The following is a 16,545-nucleotide window of genomic DNA, read 5'->3' as shown; positions in this document are numbered from 1 at the left end:
ATTTTACTACATGTGGTGATATCTGGTAACAGTTGGCAACACTGACAAGGCGGAAATATTTGCTGTTTGGGAACTGAACTTACGTGATCCTCACTATAAGTCCTACTTATTCTAACTTTCCATTCCAATTACAAAAAACATATTCGATGATTTTGTAACTTCCTTCTCAATACAAGGACAGTCGTATAATAATTATTTAAGTTCATTGCTACAATTTTATTGATTATAATAATACAAATTATATACAAAGTTTAGTTTATAAAAATGGAATTTTATCTTACACAAAAGGTAGAATATTTTTCTTTGTTTTCATTTGTTTGTCTGAAGTTACCAAAAGAGTGGCAACAAGAGCCAATAAATTTAGAAAATCAGCAACTTGAAACTCCTTGAATACGAACGCATCTTCTTCTACAATTGCTTTTTGCATTTGTCCTGCATGTGGAAGAAATTTTTATACTGAGCAAAATTGAGAAAAGTGAGTACAGTGTGAAGGATCATGTGCTTTCTGGTACAATGAAGAATGCGTTGAGATGGAAAGTAATTAATTTTTCTGTGATGACTTCAGAAATGTAGAACATTATTTTGGCTTCTTTTGAATTTTGTTTTTCAGTCTTTTAGGGATTTATACCATTTGAGATAACATTTGTCACTACTTAAAGAATTTTTATACCCTTTCTTCCTAATTGAACGTGTTAAATCAAATTTTAATGTAGTCTCAGTGTTATTAGTTTTTTTTCCATTTGCTCAGTGTTCTGTTACTTCGCCAATAACTTTATTCTATGAATGATTAGTGTAGGAAGAATTAAATACATATATTTTTTATAAAATATATGCTTGAAAATTTAAAATGCATTAAATTCTTATACTGCCCACATTACCAACATATGCACCCATATTATACTTACAGTGCAGATAATATGGACACTTTAACGTTCTAGTAAAAAGCATATATATGCGACAAAAAAGAATAATTTTAACATTTGAATGGGTTATACCTTTTAAAATAGATATACTCTAAAACGTTTCAGGTTTTAAAGCTGTTATCATTACTCGAGTGCAAGGTATAGAGTAAAATGCCTTATGGTGCCCATATTTGCCCGACTTCCCCTATTTGGAGACTACCGGGACCCATTTATGCACGGTATATTTGTCACGATTGTCATCTTATATCAGGGACGGGAACAATCTCTCTCAGATAGCTTAGCTTCTCCCGCTGTCTTATTGCTGTAATATGTCCGTACTAATGCTGACTGCTGACTGCTGACTGTTCCCCATCTCTGCCTTACATAGTTAAAAATGGGAGACGGAAAGTCAGAAAAATTAAGACGGAGCACTGAGATTCAAGGAATAAGAGATGGCACCCCTATTCCTAAAACTACAAGTTTCCGTGAGAGTGGTGGTGATTGTGGTGGCAGTGGTGGTAATCCTGCTGCTGATCTAGATGATGATGATAATGATGATGATGATGATGAGGGAAATCAGTACGAATATGACGGCAACAAGACAGTGCAATTATTTCCAGAACTTCAAACTACATCGCTGCAGGTACTTCTTTAAGACTCGAGACAACTTCTATTACTCCTTTAGTATTTGCTTCTGCACAGAGCAGTAGAGAAATAATTCCGAACAAAGGTTTGAGCGCGGCTCCTAGTTCAAGTGAGTTTCAAGTGATCTGAAGCTCACAATTAAGGCCACATCTCAGTACGTAGGTTGGAATGTAACTCTGTCGCTCTAGAGAGCCTCTTGCAGTCGACATCAAAGAAAGTTGAGCCATAAACGTTAACTAGAATGTCCTCTTAGACACTTCACGTTTTATTTCTTTATCAACCTTCTTGTTTCTAGTGAGGAAGAGACTAAAACTTCTAAGACATCTGCTCTTTTTTATGTGTCTCTTTCAATCTATATTCGTCTCAAGTAGTTGGTCACATGGAATGCTCAAACATATTGGTGAAGGATATTGTTGAGATTGGCATTATAATATCATGGTGAAATTAAAGTGCTAAAGAATAGTTTAGTATAGTAGAACCTTACTAGTTAGCAGGGAAAGTATTTCTATGTAAATACATATTTACTAATAAAGCTAATATCATTTATTTATTATTTATTTATTTATTTATTCAATCTATTTATTTATTTATTTATTTATTTATTTATTTATTTATTTATTTATTTATTTATTTATTTATTTATCAGCTTCTTGTCTATGCAGATGACGTGAATATATTAGGAGAAAATCCACAAACGATTAGGGATAACACGGAAATTTTACTTGAAGCAAGTAAAGCGACCGGTTTGGAAATAAATTCCGAAAAGACCAAGTATATGATTATGTCTCCTGACTAGAATATTGTATGAAACGGAATCATAAAAATTGAAGATCTATCCTTCGAAGAGGTGGAAAAATGCAAATTCGGTTGAGAAGCTTTTGTCATCTAGTCTGCTGTCAAAAAATCTGAAACTTAGAATTTATAAAACAGTTATATTACCGGTTGTTCTATATGGTTCTGAAACTTGAACTCTCACATTGAGAGAGGAACAGAGATTAAGGGTGTTTGAGAATAAGGTTCTTACGAAAATATTTGGGGCTAAGAGGGATGAAGTTACAGGAGAATGGAGAAAGTTTTACAACGCAGATTATATTCTTCACCTGACATAATTAGGAACATAAATCCAGACGTTGAGATGGGCAGGGAATGTAGCACGTATGGGCGAATCCAGAAATACATATAGAGTGTTAGTTGGGAGACCGGAGGGAAAAAGACCTTTGGGAAGGCCGAGACGTAGATGGGAGAATAATATTAAAATGGATTTGAGGGAAGTGGGATGTGATAGAAATTGGATTAATCTTGCACAGAATAAGAACCGATGGAGGGCTTATGTGAGGGCGGCGGGTTCCTTAAAAGCCATTTGTAAGTAAGTTATAATTTATTTATTTATTTACTTATTTATTTGTGAGTTTATTTATTTATTTATTTTTATCGAGATATACTGTAGAGCAGAAATATCCAAAATTTCGTAGCAATGCATTGATTCCATCACAAGAAGTTCAAGGAAAGGGGAAGCAACGTGCCGGATCGTTACCAAGACCTGTTCTTGAAGACTGGATGTTGCAAATGAATCCAACATATATCTTGGTTTCCCTGCAGATGAAATTCATACCGAGCTACGAAAAGTTGGATGAAAGTTTTAAATTATGTACCGAAAAATATTAAGAGACTAGATTCCTCAGTTTTCTGAACATGGATCTTCGAGTTGTGACTCTACGAGTATGTTTAGCGTTACCCATCATTTAAAATATTTACTACTCCATTCTGATTTCATCAGCGTCTTCTCTCTGAAACATACTATTATATCACCGTCTAGCTCATATAGGCCCTACACTAATTATTATTATTATTATTATTATTATTATTATTATTATTATTATTATTATTATTATTATTATTATTATTATTACTACCATTATCATTTCAAACTCTTTAAGTTCTTGACGACAAAATGTCATTGTGCTCTATCTGCCGGTCACAAAATTTGAACGTCTTCATGTCTTTTTCTAAGTTACTCATAAATATCGAAATCTTGATCTTGCCATTGCCTTGCGTCGATTTGTACGTACGTAGTTGTGAGAAATCTCTCTTCATTTTGTTTCCATTTCAAGCTTCTACGATATGTCCTAATCATTTTAATCTGTAACTTTGCTTAGTGCAACTACGTTTGGATTTCTGTAGAAAATATGAACTTTCTTTCGTTTTTTTGAGCTTCTGCTTCCAAACTGATTAGCTCAAATACTGCACCAAATATTTTTCTTCATCAAACACTGACTTCGACAAAATTTGATATGAACTCAAGTCTGCAGGAAGGATACGTAAATAAGCACGGCGACCGACGTTGAACATACAATCTTTTGTTTTTGATATTTCTTTGTTGGTTATGATGCAGAAAATGTTAAATTTCACTTGAAAATTTGGAGGGTAAATTTACCTGCATATTGAATTCTAAATTCGTGTACATTTTTAAGACGGATGAATGGTAATAGGCAAGCATATACGAGAGAAATTGCTTTTTGAATGAGAGGGATTGTGAACACACATTTCTTTGAAAATATAGAAATTGATATTTCTCTGCAACGCAATATTTTCTGCATACAGCGCTTAAAGGAAAAGTAAGCGGAACTGAAACATATTCAATGTAAGAAATTTTCTGTAACTTTTTAAATGTGAGTAATAAGATGTCTTTAGTGCCAAAAGCAGAGTGTTATTTGCAGTTTTACGGCGAGGAAACTACACAATATGTTTCACAGAAAATTCATCCTGCTCTCACTCCCATATCTACTTAATTTAATGGAGTCTTTACTTGCACGGCTGTTGAGACAAGACGCTAGAAGGAATATGAGATAAGTGTGAAGAAAATGTTTTGAGGCACGTTTTATTTAATTTTTATCTCGCAGTCATTACATTTTTTAATTAACTCTCTGGTGTTGGTCTCGGTGTTCCTAAAACTTCTATAACTAATCTTCGTCGCATAAATGTCATACCATAAAGTGTTTCTCTTCCCGTGTTTCGGACTTATCAGCTGCCCCAACTCACCACACACAAGCGACCATTGAAGCCCCACCCCATTCCCCAAAAGTACGGGATGTGCTCTAACTTTGTTCGAGTGGAAGACCAAGATGACCCTAACCCTTAATAATTGCAGCTTAATTTTAACAACAAAGTTTGTCCAAACTCCCCTTCTGTCATGGTGCAGTGCTAAAAAAAAGACTACTCAATTTAAAGAGTAATTTAGTTCACGAAGTTTATAGAGGGAAGCAGGAGAACGTCGGTTCAATACCTCGCATGGGAGAGAGGGAGAGAGATTTTTCTCTTTACAGTAAAATCTGCAATATAACGACTTCAGTTCCCTGTGAGGCCAATTTCAAATGATTATCGGACGGTCTTTTCTCAATAGTTACTGTTGCCGTATATACCTAAAATAAAAAAATGTGATGAAGATGTAATATTATATTTTCTCATATAATTGAATACAGCTTCGTAGCAATTGAGTTGTCCAAAGCTGTCTGATTGTGGAACGAGAGGAGCTGGGTTCATAATACTGTTTAGGACAAGTTACTTAGTAGGGTTTTCCGAGGTTTTCCCCCTCAATAATTAAAATAGAATTGCTTGGTAACTTTCGGCGTTGCTCCTCGGATTCATTTCGCGTCCATTAACTTCAACTTCATCTATCATTTTCAATAGATTCAGGTCGACAGAAGATGCAGCAGGATGTAGTATCGTCACTTGCACACAGATGGCAGCTGCAGAAGTCCCAGGGAGACGGAAGGGTTTCGTAGCGGAATGAGTCGGAACTGGAAGATGTGTGGCTGAATTGATAGATGGTATCAAATAGTGAAACACGATAGCCCTACTTACAGAAATGAGGTCTTACGGACTTAATACAATCATCCCTATCTAAGAAGGTAAGCACAATAAGCCTCAGAGCTACAGGATCTGCTGTAACTTTGTTGGAGTGGAAGACATAGATGACTCATCATTATTATCATAATCAACTTCAAGGATTGGTCTTGTTAGACTGTTCGTCTTCACAAGGGACTCCACAAATGGATCCTTTCACCGCATGGCTGGCCATCCCCTTGTTCTCAGTCCTTTTTCTTTCTACTGGTAGAATATCTTGGGGTATGTACTTTGTCGTGCGACGGTCTCTGCTATACTGTGGTCACAGGTGGGGAGAGGGGAAACGGGAGTGACGGAGAAGATGGATTGAAGCTTGTGGGAGTTGTTGTGACAATGTAGAAGGGAAAAACTGTAGTTACAGATATAGTTATTTATTTTCAACAATTGGTATTCTTCACTAGCTCGTTGGGAGGGGAAATGGGAGTGCCGTTGAAAAAATCTCGAATATTGAAATTGTATGTCCTACGACTCTGATTAGAGTTAACTCGAAGATGTGCTGATGCTAGGACTGGAGATATAAGAGAAGGGTAACGGGAGTGCCTGGGGAAATAGTGAAGAAAGATAAAGGGGAAGGTAGCGATGGAGTTAGTATGTGAGTGGGAGGAGAGGAAGTAGACTGGATGAAAACGTTGAAAAAGAGGGAGAAAGGGAAAACGGGAATGTCTGGGGAGAACTGAAGAGGACTTGCTCGAAAGGGGAGCGATTTATTGGGTAGGAGAACATGTCCTTAATTATCATATATTCTTAGTCTTATGGCCAACATGGTGCGAGCTCACCACTCAAAGCGATACAAAACAAATACAAAATAATCTTCAATTTCTTGCAGCGAATATACCGAGTACGACAATGAATGAAGCAGTTTTGTGTCGAAAAGGAAGCATAGTGTTCTGTGTGAATTTCAAATTATGCAATTCCTCCTAACATTGCATTAATGAAGTAGAAGACTATACGGCTTATTCGGTGCAGGAATCTTCTTTCATGGATGCATCATTTCATGATTTGGAAACATCAACTGGCCACCAAGATCTCCTGATTTGACGCACCTAGCTGCTTCCTGTGGGGGTATTTAAAAAGTAAATTGTATCTTAATAGGCTACACACCATTATGGAGTAAAAAATAAGCATAACCAATTACATTATAGTCATAGATAATGCTTTTACATATAGTTTATGTAGAACTCTCAAGTATATTACAAGAATGTGTTGCCTGTTATGGAGGTTATTTAAAGAATGTGATTTAAAAAATAAGTACAGATGGAAAATTTTCATCATATTCTATTTTTTTTACAATAGCCTAAGTGTTTATTTTAATTCGACTCAGTGTCCTACAAGAAGGCTATGAAAATCGTCATATTCCATTGTCAGACCTTATATTATTATTATTATTATTATTATTATTATTATTATTATTATTATTATATTATATTATATTATATTATATTATATTATATTATATTATATTATATTATATTATATTATAGGCCTATTATATTATTAGAATAATGGCCAATGAAATGAAATTTATAAGAGAATGTTATGTTTTATTTAACGACGCTCGCAACTGCAGAGGTTATATCAGCTTCGCCGTCGCCGGATGTGCCGGAATTTTGTCCCGCAGGAGTTCTTTTACATGCCAGTAAATCTACTGACATGAGCCTGTCGCATTTAAGCACACTTAAATGCCAACGACCTGGCCCGGGATCGAACCCGCAACCTTGGGCATAGAAGGCCAGCGCTATACCAACTCGCCAACCAGGTCGACAATTTATGAGAGATACAGCAGGATATACGAAATGGGATCACAAACGCAATGAAGATGTAATAGAAGAATTACAACTAGAATCTGTAATTAATCACGTAAAACATTATTGGAACAACTGGATAAATCATCTGCATCGAATGCGTGGAGATAGAATCCCAAAAATCATGCTCCACTATCGTCCAAACGGGAAGAGATTTCTCGGTCGTCCAAAGAACGCTGGATTAAAAATTCAACTGTGAGATCGTAACAGGCCATATGGCCGAATACTTGAATGGAAGAAGAAAGAGAAGATTATTATTATTATTATTATTATTATTATTATTATTACTATTATATTATATTATATTATATTATATTATATTATATTATATTATATTATATTATATTATATTATATTATAATCACAAATCAATTTTTCTTCCTTTCAGACCTATAACAAAAGTTGGCGTGAAATTTTGTCTGCACTTTACGAAAATTCAGAATGGTGCTCAGTTCTGTATTGGAATTTGGCTGTACTACACAGTTTCACGCGTTGTTCTCTGCTCCTCCTTAATTTTTATTGAATAACATTCGCTGTAAACTGGTGTGGCAGAAACAGTGCTACATTCGAGTTTGTGTTTTGTTCGGAGAATGCTGACCACAATCTTATGTGAGGCTTCACGAGCAACCGAGTTTCATTTCTTTCTGCAACCGTAGCGAAGCCATACAAGACCAGCGTGTTCTAAATGAAATAAAAGACGTAATTCTTCCCACGTTCTTTTCTACACCGGCTTCAAATGTAAAGTGTTGGAGTCACCTGTGGTGCAATTCTGCTCTATATAAAAGCGTATAAACTACAGGCTTCTGTTTCTGGAAAAAAAAAAAGTTAAAAATTGAATTAACTTTTATTTTCTTTCTTTCTTCTTTTTCCTGGATTCTGTCTTTCACTTTCTCGTCTTTCTTTTATTGCTTTATTTTATTATTTCTAACGTGACGCGTTTTTTCTGAGTAACACTCGAGAAAATTTGTAACAATAATTAAAAATTGTCATCTATGAGAGTTGCATCGATACCGCCCGCAATGTATTTGTCAGTTAAAGGACTTCATTTGTTCATTCATGGACCAGGAAATGCTTAGTAGAGTCCTGCAAAACCGGTTTAAAACCGAAGAAACTTACATAACGCTACTGAACGCCTGGCTTTATAGGCAGTATGCGAAGTACATCTGCTTGCGTACTGCCTCAGTATTCGGTTTAACGTGTATTCGAGTTGATTCAATCTCTCTGTGGGTGGACGACTCTGGAGTATAAAATGAAGATCACAGTGAACCATCCAGATATTATAGCTGCGGATCATCAAGAGGAACAAACAGCATGCAGCGTGAAACTACAGACGTTGTAAAGCGTAAATTGCAGAAAAAAAACTTTCGGTATCCACAAATTACCAAGGTTGTAATTTTTGCTTACACTAGAAAACTGAATTATAATATTACAATAATGACACACTTAAAAAACAGTAAACTCGATCAATAGTAAAACTAATACAAAAATAACTTTATATCTTCTGAAACCTACTACAACCAATGCTTTTAGTGTGTTCACTATGACTAGAGAATTAAACGTAATATAGGTTTTCCATTCCTTTAAGTGAACCTTATCGCCCCCGTACAATCTGCAGGGTTATTTAACTTCTACCCTGTATATGAATAGCTACTGTTTTGGAGGAATGCATTTAGAATTAATAATTATTTAATTTTATGTTTTGTGATTAATTGTAATTTTATTTTGGATTTATTTACTTATTATATCTCACATTATACATTATGCTCATTTCATTTTCTACATACTAAATTGATGGAAAGATCACCAAACAACTCTGGCCTCTCTAGTAACACTTGTGAAACGAATATTGGCCGTTCCATGAATAAGTGCTTCCACCGAGCGTAACTTTAGACTAGTAAAACGGATTTATTAATACATAAACACAAGAAGTCAACTCTGATCATGTAGTCTATGATAATAGGCCCTAATAATAACTGTGAACATCAAATAGTTGATATTAATACGTGTGTAATAAAATAGTTCTTTGAATGACACTTGTTTTCTCTGAAGTAGATCTTTTCTATACAGAATGATTTGTTTCTAAACCTTGCTATTCTTTTGTTATTCGTAGTTTAGAAATGTGTAAATTATACTTATTTTGTACAGAACAACCACCATTGGGAGCCAAAGTAATTGTATTGTTGAAAATAACATTACTGTTTATCTTTTTAAATTGATTTCTTAATAAATAACATTGCAACTGATTAGAATAATTAAAAAACATGCAACTATTGTTTTAGAGGTAGGCCTATACATTTTTTTTTTAGTTTAAAGTAGAAACGTCATAATGGACTTATGTACTTATTTCCTATTTTGTTTTATAATGAATTGTAATTATATTTTTGAATATGTTTACATTATGATATTTCATATTATACATTACGTCTATTTCCTTCGATGTTACTGTGTCCATTGTTCATTTATTCGTTACTAGTAAAATTACTGCAAGTTCGAAATACAAAAATAAATGTATTTAAGTGTAAAATTATTTGTATTCCTATTTGAAGCAAACATATTTTTGTAATTAAACAAAATAAATATCCTTCAATATTATTATTCTGCTTGTATACTGAGAAAATGTTAAAGAGTTATTGTATGATGAAATGTACCTGGTGTTATTTGGAGATCATATTTTCTTCCTCCTTACCGTTTCTTTCTGTGTGAGATTTGTGTTCTAAATAATTCGCGATCTTACATGAACTTATGTAATATCGCTCATTGGGTTATACATATCGAACAAGATTCAGTCAATATGTGACAAGAAAGAGTTACGACGTAATCGAATGATGAAGTTATTACTATACTGTTTAACACTGGTATAGAAAAACGCCAGCTATATAGCGTTCATTGGTAAGAAAAATATACATGGCTTGTGCACGTCTTGTTCTGTGAAAAACTATAACATCGTTTAACATATCTATAAGCAACTTTCATTAGTAAAACTCTAAAAGTTTAAAATATAAACGGTACTTATAAAGTTACTGCAAGTTTAGAATAATAAAGAAAATATATGTGTTATAGTGTCGAGTGAACTGTAAGAATACTTGCAAACACTTTTTTTTTTTTTTAAATAAGACAACGTAAATTTCCTTGTTACTTCGGTTGTGTACTCGAAAAACGTTAGTTTCATGTAAATGCGCCTGATGTTTTGTCTACTCTGCAATACATCAGGCGTAACCGCTCGACAACCGAGTTATTCGGCCCGATGTTCATCGTAGCCGGTTGAGCTCAGACCTGTCGAATCTAAACCGGTTGCGTGCGCAGTTTTGCAGGTCTCTAATGCTTACACTACAACATTGGTCAAATGGAATGTGTGGTCTGTGCTTATTATGTTTCCTGATCCATTCTCATTTATATTCTAAGACAGCATTTCCTGAAAGAAACCACCTAGCCATCCAGGATTTCATCTCTCAATATAGGACGTTTAACTATAACGATGCCTGAGATTCATACCTTCCAATTGATGCCAAAAATAATCCCTTATCATACCCCGGTATCTTTCTCCATTGACAATCAAAGCCTCTATTCGTTCATCTTAGAAAAAATATGGACTATTGATTCCGCCGTGCCAAAATCCTCATCAGACCATAATCTTTTGGGGATGAAGTGGTCGTTCTTGAATCTCCAATAGATTCTCATTGCTCCAAAAGCGGCAATTTTGTTTGTTAACGAAACCATACATCAGTGATGTCAAAGCAAGTGCATTTTTCTGACCTTGACGTCGTGCGCGGGCATTAAGCGCTAGGTACGGTATGTAAGGAGCAAGGATTATGTATATGAATAAGGATCCTGTTGGAAAACAGTGATGTACAAATGTCAAACAGAACGTGAAATTTTATGTCGTTATTTTATATGGCTTTTTGCTGTTTGATATTATCTATATTGTCTGTAAAACAAAGTACTAACACCAGTTTCTTAATATTGCAATTAATGACATAATAAAGAGTTAAGAAGGAATATTCACATAAATTTCATAGTAGCAAAACTATACTATATTAAGTGAATAAAACAACATTCATAAAGAAAGTGATATCCCAAAGAAAGAGATTAAGTATGACATGGTAAGTTGGAATTGATATTGATGGTATCTTTAGCCTTATAAAAGTAATCAATATACTAATCAAAACAATATTATAGTACAAATCAAAGTTACTTAGGTATATGTTTCAACTGTAACTAATATTAGGGGCTACATAATAAAACTCTTATCGCATTATGTTTTCAAGGTGATATTGGTGCGCAACTTTCTATCATCAGAATATTAAATGATTTTCTCGAAATGTGCTGAAACTATAGAGTTGACGTTTTTACAACATATGGGCACATAATTGTTTATGATGTAAAGTAGTTCCTTTGTTAATTCATTTTCTTACAAACATTTTCCACGCGAATATTTTCAACATTTTCAATACATATCTTCAGTAATACATATTTACGATATATTAGATTTACGAAAACATTGTTACAGTACCTGTAAGGCTACTAAATAAATATATTTGAAAATTTCCCCTTTCTGCAAAATGTTGAGAAAATACTGCTTTTGAATAAAAAGGAAACTCGTGAAAATTGAGTATTAAAATTTAAACTTAAATTCTTATAATGCATCATACTTCTCAGACAAATCCAAAAATTAATATGGATATAACTTTAATAAGTTCTCTTTCCTTTATCCATTGAATCAGTGTTGGCCATCCCTGTATACATATAGCTTGACCAAGCAGTATATGCTACCTTTCTAGTCTGTCTCTTTCCTTTCCGCTGTAAAGCGCTCAGGCTCTCCTGAGCTCTAAAGCGCTCTTGCCCAGATGGGTATCAGTTGACATGACTGCCGTACATCAAAAGATGGGCCTAGTCGCTAAATATGATTTTTCAGCTAAAAGCAAGGTCAACTTCAAATAAATTGCTTACAGGCCAACCAGAGAATAAACTGCGCAATCTATGATCATTTGGCTTCAGTTCTTAAGTCAAAATAATTTTGTAAATAATATGTAACTTCAAGTCCAGATTTAAAATCCGCCAAGTTGCTGTCGATGAAAGACAAATTCTTGTGCTCGCTGAAAAATTGATTTCCGTGGATTCTCGCGAACACTCTCACGAACAGCGATTATGTTTTCATTGGAGAGTTTGCGTCGTTCACGTACATGCGTTGTTTGACTTAAGACAGAACCAGTCGCCTGAAATTTTTCGATCAAATTTCGAATTGTTCTCTCGCAGGAACGATTACGCAAACCGTACATTTAACGTGATACTTGACGAACGGACGACTCATTTTGATCACATATTTTAATGATTTCTAAGCTTTTGGAATGGTATAACCACAGTATAGTATATACAGTCACGAAGCTTGAGTTGTGAGGGTGCTAGGAACAATAGACTGTGCCGGTACTATTTCGCATTGTCTGTAATGAGGCGATATTAGCGATCCTAGTGGCTAGCAACTATCTATGGATGAATATTTACTACATATTGAGCTTCGTGACTGTATATACTAGACTGTAGTATAACGTCCCATGATTGTCTAAAACAATTACTGTAACCATGGGAAAAATATGACTGCTATAGCTTCATAAACACGGCAGCTGTTATGTTAAAAGTAGGACACACTTATTGGAAGAATCTTTATAAATACAGTGGATACAAAAAGTATTTGCACACCCTTGTTTTTCTTAATATATAAATAAATATCAAGAAAATTTTATAAATTCAATTGTAACAGGTAACAGTAGTAATATTAAGAGCTATGTACTTCATAAGAACTGCGTACAGCTACAAATTGAAATAAGGATCAGAAAACTTTAATTTCTTGTAGTAAAAAAAGTATTTGCACATTAAAACTCTCAATGCATAAGTCCTATTTTATTGGCCAAATCACATCAAATGAAATATTTGATGTTATAGTGGGGATTAGTATGTGTATTGAAGGATAGAGCACCAATAAGCGACATGAATCCGAAAGCATAAGAGTTACCAGAATCCATACGGGGTAGAACTGTTTTTCAACTTTGGCAAGGCCAGAATTGCCGTAAAATTGGAAAAGATCAGTCCCTGCCTTTTTCTACTGTGTTATTTGTGCAAGAAGTAAGAGGAGACTGGAACAACAGTCAATAAACCGCGAACAGGAAGACCAAAAATTCTTACACTTAGGGAGAGAGATCAAATAATTCACACTGTCATCAAAGATCCATTCCGAAGCGCTGTAACCTTAGCTGCTGACATTTCTACAACGTCGGTCAAACAGGTTAGTCCTCAGACTATCTGGAATGTTTTGCATAGTACTAAATTCCATGGCCGAACTCCGAGAAAAAAAACCCTACTTTAGTGAAATTAATAGGAAGAAACGGTTGGATTTCGCAAAAGAATACAAAGATAAACCCCTGGAATTTTGGGACAAGTTTATATTTTCCGACGAGGGCAACTACAATCTATTTGGTTCTGATGAAAGAAAGTGTGGCGGAGACCTAATCAGGACCTGAAAAATGAAAATCTTACAGTCACAGTAAAACACGATGACGGTCATATCTTGGTTTGGGGTTGCATGGAATCCTCTGGGGTGGGAAATTTGGAAATAATTAATGGAATAATGAATTACAGAATGTAAATCGAGCTGTTGCGCCATAATTTACTTAGCGCAGAAATATTGAAAATTATTATTTCCAACAAGACAACGACCTCAACCACACTGCTCAAATAATAAAGATGTGGCTGTTGTATAACACACCCAGAAGGCTTGTGACCCCACCTCAATCTCCTGATCTGAATCCAATTGAGAATTTGTGGCACTTATTGAGCAAAGAAATCAGAAAACACCGCATATCAAACAAGACAGATCTTCATAATGCTCTTATGGAAGAATGGACTAAAATTCCTGCCGATACGACAAAAAAGTTAGTGCACTCCATGCCACGAAGACTAGAAGCCGTCGTTGAAGCCAATGGATTGCACACAAAGTACTGAGAGAGACTTCTCTAGTTTTCATGAGTTTATTATTTAATTTACTGGCTGTGCAAATACTTTTTTTGACATCTAAAAATGCAGTTTTTAGTTTGTAATTTTATTTTGTAACTATATGCAATTTTTATTGATTATATAAGTTGTTCTTTCCATGCTGCTACTTACTAAACTTGTATTCAGAAAATCATCGTTGTTATTTCTTTGAGCATTAAAAAAACAAGGGTGTGCAAATATTTTTTGTATCCACTGTATTTGAGACTCGTATTCGGAAGATCCCAGGTTCAAGCCCTGTGGCCGACTAATCTGACTGGAGTTTTACTACGTTTCCCTCAGTCACAAAGGCAAGTGCAGGATTGTGAATTTACATGACGTGATTTACACTGTCTCAATCGCCAACATAATAAACATTAATCAAAATCTAAAATCAGTGACGTGAACGCAAGTCACCTGTAATACACGAGAATAGAAATAGAAACTCAATAATAGTAAAACGACCAACTAATATACGCAAAGATACTGCACATGCGATATAACCACAGATGTTAAGAGTGTGTAAATAAACCTAACAAAAATAAATAAAAATATAATAGTCATGATAAAGTGATGATTATATGAAAACTTTTAAAGTAAAAAAATTGTTCTTTATTTATTTTGTAAAACTTATATAACGAATACATTGCTGGGTTTGGAAGTTGTGATGGTGGTCAAAACGATGAAGATTGAGATTATTTTGACTGTGTGAAAGCGATGATAGTCATTTGTTCATCCAGTCGACTCTGAACGATTTATTATGACTATTACCTTTCTATAATAATAATACCGGACAGCTAACAGTTCTGCGTGCGAACGGCGCAGGTGCTGCTACCTAGATGGCATGGTGTGCTGAAACCCGCAAAGCAAGTTGTAATCTACTACAATGTAGATTGTTCCTGGGCTAGTATATAGTTTTATTAATTAGTGCTGTGTTAAAGTGTCAGAGTGTATATGTGCTGTTTATAACTGCTACAATTACAACATTACAAACTGAAGGGTACACGGGAAAAACGATCAAGGTCCACCAAAAATCGAAATTGAGTTAATAATGCTATCTTATAGTGGAAAGGAAGTACTAACATGTGGTCTAGCTAGTAATAAGAAATAATCGTTCTTGACATTCCACTACGTCAATTTCTATTAAATACACTCATAACAAAGTATTAAGTGCTTAAACTTTAAAATTCGTTTTTCTCGAAACTTTCTAAAATGGACCTTGATCGTTATTCCCGTGTACCCTTCAACTGCTTCAAATCGTACTTTCGATTTCCAAGGGATCATAAAACGTGAGTCAACAAAATTCTTTTTGTAGGCCTAATGCCTTCGTCTCTGTGTTGATAGAACAATAAAAATTAATTTTTTTATTTAGGCCTAATAAATGAATAGAGGTTAAAATATATTGGAAATTTTAATGTTTTAGCAAATTAAGTTTTAATGTTTTCCACATGCCTTTACTAATTGAGCCGTTCAGAGCAGAAGTGGTGTAAGTCAAAAATGGGTAATGAGGCTTAAAGTAAACGTTCTGTAAAATACAGCGCAAAGTATCAATTAATATTCAAATTATTTAAACTATCAGCACTCAGTGGATAGTAAGGAGGACATATTAATTGCTACTTTGGGCTGTATTTTATAGAATTTTTACTTTAGACCTCATTACACAATTTTGACTTACACCACTTTTGCTCTGAACGGCTCAATTATTACAAGCATCAGATTACTACCAATTTTATCTTTGCAGTTGTCAGCAGTGGGTATATAAAGCGTTATTGTAAATTCATTCTTAATATCAGAATTAATTTTGGCTCACTAAAGCAAAGAAAAAATATGTACCGGTAACAATCAATATTACAGAAAATAATACGCAGCTTTGATATAAAATAATAATGTTACATTAAAATAAATATTATTCAACATTTCTTAAGTGTTTCATACATTATTCCATATTATTAAGTACCTCACGTTGTAAATCTGCAGTGCTTGGGAAAAGTGACACAAGTCAGTTTCCACAAACCTTTTTTGATAATTTATTGACAACTTACAGAACATCTACTCGCTTGGAAAAAAAATACATAAGTATTCCTCCCATTACAATAATTCATACAGAAAAAAATCAAATGGACATAAACCAGTGTACGTTGTCAATAAATTATCAAAAAAGGTTTGTGGAAACTGACTTCTGTTACTTTTCCCGAGCACTGCAGAAATAATAGTCCGATTCCCGCTATGTTAATATTTGTATTTGTGGTCGTAATACCACACCTCTCCGTTAG

General features: G+C 34.4%; 1 protein-coding gene across 1 annotated transcript in view; it reads right to left on the bottom strand.

The window, feature by feature from the left end:
- LOC138694629 (uncharacterized) overlaps window positions 1–16,545 on the bottom strand; it is a 498,185-nt gene that overhangs the window by 231,523 nt on the left and 250,117 nt on the right. The gene's annotated exons all lie outside the window — the stretch shown is intronic.

Source organism: Periplaneta americana, chromosome 2 (genome assembly GCF_040183065.1).
Source record: "Periplaneta americana isolate PAMFEO1 chromosome 2, P.americana_PAMFEO1_priV1, whole genome shotgun sequence".
NCBI lineage: Eukaryota > Metazoa > Arthropoda > Insecta > Blattodea > Blattidae > Periplaneta > Periplaneta americana.
The sequence above is the reverse complement of the archived record's forward strand: the minus strand, read 5'-3'. Positions and strand labels throughout refer to the sequence as shown.